This window comes from Anneissia japonica, unplaced genomic scaffold (assembly GCF_011630105.1).
Source record: "Anneissia japonica isolate Jap-2015-1 unplaced genomic scaffold, ASM1163010v1 scaffold287857_len828801_cov194, whole genome shotgun sequence".
NCBI lineage: Eukaryota > Metazoa > Echinodermata > Crinoidea > Comatulida > Comatulidae > Anneissia > Anneissia japonica.
This window is the reverse complement of record NW_022738478.1, coordinates 790,425-796,892: the sequence shown is the minus strand read 5'-3', so window position 1 is coordinate 796,892 and position 6,468 is coordinate 790,425.

Here is a 6,468-nt window from a genome sequence, read left to right as displayed (position 1 = left end):
GTTAACCCAAGTCTTCACCAAACCGAAGGCTGAATGAAATATAAATTATTATAGGTACTATCAACACGTTAATCAGAAAAGACATCGTCCATAACATGTTTAAAATGTTCCTCTCTTATGATGACTAACTTTATGTTTTTTAATGTCAATGCCCCGTATGAAACATGGAAATCCTAGAGATCAATATCGTACTATTTCATTCGATTTCCAGTAGAGAAACACCATGCTGAGTTGATCCTATAATCACATATAGTTGCCTGTCTTACCCTTCAGTAAAAAGTAAATGACAAAGAAAAGAAACATCAGATAGGAGCGCCTAGGCCTAAAACTCAATACAATGTAGAATGAACAAGAAAATTCGGATAAGGAACCCCGGTAGCCTCAGTGCGACGTCTACCAATCTGCATGGTTCACACACTGGACACTCAATCCCCTATCTTCCAAATAGATTACGAAGATTCTGATATCAGAAAAAGTGTTCATTGTTCGAAACTGAAACTGTATTTGTAATTAATCTAGATCGCATGTTTTATATGTACTATAAACGCATCATAACTTATGTTTAATTTATTTTTAAAAAAAACTTTCTCCCTGTGATTTGTTTTTTTATTCTGATGTTGTACTGCATTAGGCTGTTTTTGATTGAAGTTAACTTTGACTCATTTCAAGTACTGTCTGAACCAAAGTCTTGAATGATTGAAGTGAGACGTAACAAATGCTTCAAGTTGGTGTTTTTCATATCGAGCCTGACACGTACGGTACGAAGCTTTTTTTCTATTCATCTTTTCATCGCCTTTGATCACTCTGCGTATAAGTAAAGCAATCGAATTTAAGTCGTGACTCCAATGGAGTGTGGATGTGACTACCATTTCAGCTGTATGGGTGTCGAGTTCAATTTTGATTTTTAAATCGGACGTAGAAAATACGTCATACTGTAGGCCTATCCTACTTCACCTAAGGCCTATATTGACAACACTTCTACTGGGTTTGCATGTGGTACCCAGATAATGATGAGCATACATTTAAACGATAGACATGCGTCTTTCGCGCCTGTTCAAACTCGAAAATAGGTGTAAAACAGCGGGTGCAATAATCCACAACATTGGTTCTCCTGGATGAGGCTTTTCTCCCTTTTTCTGAATTCAAGAATATTATACATAATTATTTTGGTGTATGTTTAAATTATTTAACCAATATATGTCTTTTGATATATTTACTTAATTTGTCAAATATTATACTAGTTTAATTTCAAGTAACCAAATCATTTTATCATTCCTTAAAAGTCTTTTTTTTTTTTTAAATAATCGCCTTGGCGTTCCCCTCTGTAAGAAGCATATCTTAACGTATACACATAGGCCTACTTCTCATCAGGGTTGTTATCTGTTCATTTCATTAGGAGTGTCGAGCAGAAGGTAGGCCTACCAACTGCTAAGTAGGCATACATGAACGATACCCCGTCGAGAAGTATAGTAATAATATTTGGACGTGAATTGTGATAGAAGGATAATGTGTAAAGGTCGTCTAATTAATCACCCTGTCAACATCAATCATAAATGTCCATAATGAAGTAATACCAGTCCAGTTTAGACTGACCGGTGTCACGCCAATATAGGTTCCGAACATCTCTGTAATTTCAAAGTACGTGCTGAAAAAATCAAATTAGGCTTAAATTGGCCCAAAATTGCCCAGTTTTTCTAAGCTCCAGTGGATAGCCTATGGTACACACAAGGGCCCCTTTGACCCTGCTTACTGTCCGTCCAAAAACTGTCACCTCCCTCCCCCCCCCCTCCACAAACACACATTCGGGAAAGTCGTTGAATGAATTCTGGTAGCACCTGCTACTATCCTAGAACAAACTGTGTAGATTATTTATTCCAGTAATGTATGTTAATATACATGTCATGTTAACTTATAATGAGATGTGTTCTTGGGTATATATTATTTTGTAATTATAATAAACATAATAAACAGTAATTTAACAGCATTTTCCCAATTTTCTTTAAAATGGATACTTAGACTTATTCATTTTTGGAAAACGCGTTGTCATGCCCCACGAACTGTTTTCTATCTGAACAGCAAGCCTACTGTCCAACATGTACCCAGAAAATTAATCGCCACGAAAGATCATCCGATCGATGACAAATGGTGTGAAAAACGATAAGCAGCCAGATGCAACCTACACAGACTGCACCCATTAGCAACACTCATACGTCAAAGCACGTCTTTTATCATTTCATTCTAGTTGAACTCGACATAGTTCGTTAACGATAACAAAACTTCCAATGTTTAATTTCACATCCCTTTCAACAAAACCTCACACCAATCGAGGATATTGATCTAAGAGTTTTCATTACAATCTGCAAAATAAGGTAAACTCATTTTGTATAGAATATTTTCTTAGAATAATGTTATGAAGATCACTATATTCAGAGTTCCGGTAATGTATTGAATATGTTAAGCCCCGTGTTAAGGCCTGTTTATACTTCAACGATAACGATAACGATAAAAAAGCTGGAAAGCAATTGTTCATATAGAAAATAAAAGAAATAAGAGAGGTTTTTACACTAGAACGATTCGATAACGATTTATCAGTTATGCGATAACAACATATTTTGACAAATCAAATCAGATGACGTCATAATCATGGAAAACATTAAAATCGTAGTAGTAGCAACGATATCCATGTTAAGTTTATTTACAATAAATAAAAAGACGGAAGAAAAAATTGACCAAAAAAATATACACTATACAGAAACCATTCACATTCGAAGGAACCATATTATAATATACACTCATGTGCGTATAATATGGTAACAGTCAAAAGTTTATTAACATGGATGTTGAGGACAGTGATAGAATTGTGCCCTCCTGTAAGTGGCGAACTTTGTGTTTGCTGTTGGTTGGGAAAAGAAATAAAGAAATGTGGTGCAGGTCATCTCCGGTCGTCAATGAACGCATGAAATTACTACCGTATTCTTTGCATAGACCAACTCAGTGGGCTCGCAGTAAAAGTTTGTAATCGGCGACTGAATTGTGTTTACTTCATCTGACATTTTATATATAAGATTTCTATTTTGAATATTGTAATTTTATTGTTGATGCATTGAATCTGCGAAATGAAAGTTTATATGCCTATATTAAGTCAACTAATCTAATTGAAACAGGCCTAGATTAGTAATAGCGCCTAAACTTTAAAAACGACGAGTATGTATTTTACCAATTGGCAGTGTTAAAACGTATGGTTTATGTATAGGCCCTATTTAAGAACTGTATACAAATGAAGTATTCGCTCGCCCCCCTCTCTTTAATCCCTTTTCAATTTTCCCCTATGGATACAAACCTGTGGGTGTATAGGGTCATCCTTTGCTCTTCTTTCTTCTATTTTGTCCTCCTTTTCGTCGTGGTTCCTTGATCTGATGCATTCTCCACTTGACCTTGTAAACCTCGCTCTCGTTTCCTTTTTTTATTTTCTATTTTACATCAAATATTACATTTTTATTTTTGTTAATTCCTGTTTCCTTTTTATTTGGTAAAGTTTTGTGTTTTCTCTTTTTTGTTCCATCAACTTTTCAATTTTTTATTTTTATTTATTTTTATTTTATTTTATTTTATTTTTTTTTTTTTTTTTTTTTTTTTTTTTTTTTTTTTTTTGGATTTTGATGTATTTTTCTAAATTTTTGATGTTGATTTTCTTCTTTAAATTAGTTCTCTCTGTAGTATTTGCTTATGTTTACCTTCTGCGGTTGAGCATAAAATAAAAACAAACCACCATTTCTTATCTCCTGGATACGCCACTGATGCATGGGATGCGACTTTCGTCGCTTCCTCATAGTCAAACGGCACAAAAAGAAGAATTTTGAACTTTTATTTAAGAAGGATATGTAGATTAGCATCATCCTACTTCGCTCGTTTGCGGATATTTAATTGTCAGTTTTTGTCAGTCGCATTTTATACAGAAATCGGAACTATCAGGTTTGTCTTCTCGTGACACGTTTATTCCTGTTTTGATTGCTTTTGTAATGTAGCCCTGATCATTGGCGATTCTTGGCCTTCAAATAAAGAGACCTCAAGGAGAACTTTTACATGGGGGGTGGGGGTGGTATCATGTCATCATGTTATGGCTGAGGTACAAACGTTTATGGCTAAACTGTATACCGATATGGTCCCTTTAGTAGCTAGTGAAAATGGCACACTCAAACCAAGTAGGTAATTCAAACTTTTATTTTAATATATTGTTCATTTTATAATTTTTTTATTTTCTGGGGTAAAGTTAGTCGGTTCCCCTCCCTTGTTTCTTGCATCCCACCTTCTAATAAGCACATATAGGCCTACATTACAGTTAGGTTGACTTGATTACAGTTCAAAAGTGAAACGAAATCACGATAAGGATTTGGACAGCCTTAATTCTGATATTTATGAACATAATTATGGAAGTAGTTGTACTTGTAGTAATAGGCATGTGTATGAATAACAATCAAATTGGGCTTTTTAACTTGGCAAAGTGCCAAAATGACTTTTGCGGATGGCTCCTTCCGAACCATCTGTTGTAGGTAAGTCCCACAAACCCTCACTTCCATCCTGAAACAGATTCTTTTGTTATACTGTAATCCAACATTTAAACGTTTATAAATCGTTGTTTATAGGCCTACATCTTATTCATTTGTTACATTTCAAAGAAGATTGTAATTCACGTTTTGAAGGAAATAAATTTTATTTTTGAATTTGAATTGTTTAAAGCTCTGTCCAGACTATCAAATATTGTTTTACAAAAGCGCGTGACATGCCTAATTTGGTCATGATGACGTCACATCATGACCATATATGCCTACTGGTATAGGCACGTATGGGCATACAACGGCTTTAGTGAGAATGTCAGTTAATAATACTGTTACTTTCCCGTTTTACATTTATTTACCTATTAATGTTATCTTTATAATTGTTATTGTTATTAATGTTGTTAGCATTGTAAATCTGTCTAGTGGGACTAGTAGAAATATAGAAACGGTCCCATTATAAGTCCATCAACTGACGCGAAAAATATTTTCTCGCGTTTAAATAAAAGCTAATTATACAACTTAAGCAATTTAAATTAATATTTTCCTTTTTAGCTCAACAACTTCTGGACGGAAGTGTCGAGTATACAAATGAATATCTTTATTAGGCTCCTATTATATTTCAAATTTTGAGATGTTTTAGGAGAAACAATTTAGGGCATTCAATAGAAAAGTTAAATGCTCTCCAGCTTAATGGTAGGATGTCATTGCTTTGGTTCGGGTCACGCCCCATTATTAATCGTTATTACTTCCTCACTTATCTGAGATTATGAAGTTTCAACTTCAGCCTATTGCTTGTGTTTGAAAGTCGGGTCACAAAAACGATCATTCAACACTTGGAAATTGTTCAGAATTTATAAATTGTTTAGCCTGTGTTGATGTTCTTAATGAACTTGCTTTCAACTGACCAATCAGGAACACGTGCGTACGTTTTTACGTACGTTTACACTGTGGGCAATATTCAAGGGGCGTGGCGTTGCGGAAAGGTTTATTATAGGAAGATTCAAGGTGGTCGCCATTTTTTATCATCCGACTTTTTTTATTTCAGGTACCTATCTTATCCTATGATATTCGTAAATGTTTAGCACAACGTGGTATAACCGCAATGTCTAAATTATTCCTCCATGGTTTAAGCATGCTCTTTTCATTCTATCCAACCATGTTAACAATCTTGAGAATCGCTGTTCAGAATCCACCAAAGGTTAAATATAAAATATAGTTTAATGTGTTATGATGGAGCAATTAAACTATCCATCCATATTATCACAGGGTAGTATAAATACACGTTGGTATCCAAATTAGCATAATTTACAACACATTGATAATGTACTGTATAACTTTACCGTAAAGCGCCCTCAATCAGTGTAACCGACAGCGTTTGCTGACACCATGGAGGTATTATTGAGAAGGAGATCACTCGGCAAAGCTACGCGCACGCAGCGCTATGCAAATGAACCAAGATCAAAGTTGCCGCAGCGCGTAAAGAACGTTTGCGCGATGCCTTTGAAGTCCCCCGCCATCAAAATTTTCAACAGGCATAGTTGACCAAAAAATTGAACATGACGAAATGGAGAGCACCTTCTTTTCTCAATGCGCACTACATACTGTCAATCACTATGGCTGCGCAATCTTTTTTATTTTGAAGCTGATACGTTCATCTCTCATAAAATATCAAACATATTAATATTTTCCACCAAGAAAAGTTTCGAATTTAATGGAACATTTACATGACCTATAAAAGTATAGTATATTTCAACTTCAATTTTCATAAATTGGCCTAAATTCGCCCATTCTAATTTTAAAAGATATTAATTAATAAATGATTAAGGATTATAATAAACTAAGTCATTTTAGGGTTAACGAGGGTTAACTATTCGAAAAATGAATCCAAAATCTGAGTATTTTTCAGTTTTAC